Raw genomic sequence first — 1,439 nt, forward strand, 5'->3', positions numbered from 1 at the left:
TATTATTATTATTATTATTATTATACCATTTGCAGAAAAAGAGACACAGGGATCACGAGTCATCACAATACACTGGTATCTTTATATGGAGAAGACAGATGAGTGCTGACTGCTTGCATTTAAAGGGATACTTTGCAGATTTTTTAACCAGGTCTGTGTTACCACGGTGTGGGGAATGTGTACAGATGAGTGACAAGTGCCGGCGTTTCGACTCATCAGATTTCAGTTGGTGGATACAGATCTCCAGGAGAGGAGCTGGCAGTATGGAAACACCTTAATAGAGTTCATCTGTATACGCTCCCCACACTGCAGTTACTAACACCTAACTGAAAGTCAGAAAGCATCAATTTAACACTTCTAGCTTATACATTTTCTGCTGACCAATGAAGAAACTCACCTGTCCAGGAAAGAGTGGCTCTGGCTGTAGTCTTTAGTCACTGATCGGCTGCCGTAGAATGATGTTGGCTGAAGGGGAGTTGAACCCAGAGGAGCTGCGCAAAAGGAAAGAAACTGTGGTGAAACTAAGTCTGAACGTACAGGTTAATGTGCTATATAATCCCATTAAACGACTCTAAAGAGGGCAGTTACAAAATCTTCATTAGTTGTTAAGGTAAATGGGTATATTTAACACACAAGATGAATTCTTCTAAGGTATTGAAGACATAATCAATAGAACGTAGACAGTGTTGGTGCTGAGTTGTGGATATAGAAGTTTACCTGAGCTTCTGCTCTCCTCTGCCTGCTTCAGCTTATCTTTGCAGCTCAGTAGAAACTTCCTGGATGGATCTGAAGTGGCCTTGTTGTTGCTAAAAAATGTATATGTGAGATTTTTGGATGTTACACTGTTGTGCAAACTATGGAAGAATTTATAAAGGCCATTATACACTTACACTACTGTATATATTACCATTCTAGACATCAAATACCACAAGCCCAGATACTGAGTCTGACAAAAGGCACAGAGGTCAGGTCATTCCATGTGTATCCAACAACCACTACAGTTGAGGATGGGCAGTGAGGCGTGCTGCTTTTACCTTGATGAGTCATTTTCCTTGGGGTAGTCCTCAGTCATATCACTGTCAGAGGTGAGGAGTCTCTTTCTCTTCTCGCTCCTGAAAAACAGTGACAGGAACGTTTCGTGTCACAAACCTGAACAGACTTCTCAAAAAATGTCAGGAAGACAAATCCAGAACAACCAAAAAATGACAGGTGATGAAAATTCTGCTTTGAGACAGCAGTTGTATATAGGAAAATTATCACAAGGACTACATGCCAAGGGTTAATATCTGTACTAAGAACATTAACAGCAACACTCTTTTAACTTCATTCAAAACAATACAATCATGACCAGAGCGGATTTTCAAATTTTCAGAGGCTGAGCTCTATTGTAATTATGCAGAGAATCATCACCTCAAGTTGTGTTTTAAAATGATCAAACA

At 40.0% G+C, this 1,439-nt stretch overlaps 1 long non-coding RNA gene across 1 annotated transcript; it reads right to left on the bottom strand.

Moving 5' to 3' along the window:
- Positions 1 to 402: 402 nt before the first annotated feature.
- Positions 403 to 1,123, bottom strand: LOC121939753. Its single transcript, XR_006105517.1, has 3 exons — positions 1,035 to 1,123; positions 718 to 806; positions 403 to 491 (listed from the first exon to the last, which is right to left on the bottom strand). It is a non-coding gene; the product is annotated as an uncharacterized LOC121939753 (long non-coding RNA).
- Positions 1,124 to 1,439: the final 316 nt, after the last annotated feature.

This window comes from Plectropomus leopardus, unplaced genomic scaffold, assembly GCF_008729295.1.
Source record: "Plectropomus leopardus isolate mb unplaced genomic scaffold, YSFRI_Pleo_2.0 unplaced_scaffold5867, whole genome shotgun sequence".
NCBI lineage: Eukaryota > Metazoa > Chordata > Actinopteri > Perciformes > Serranidae > Plectropomus > Plectropomus leopardus.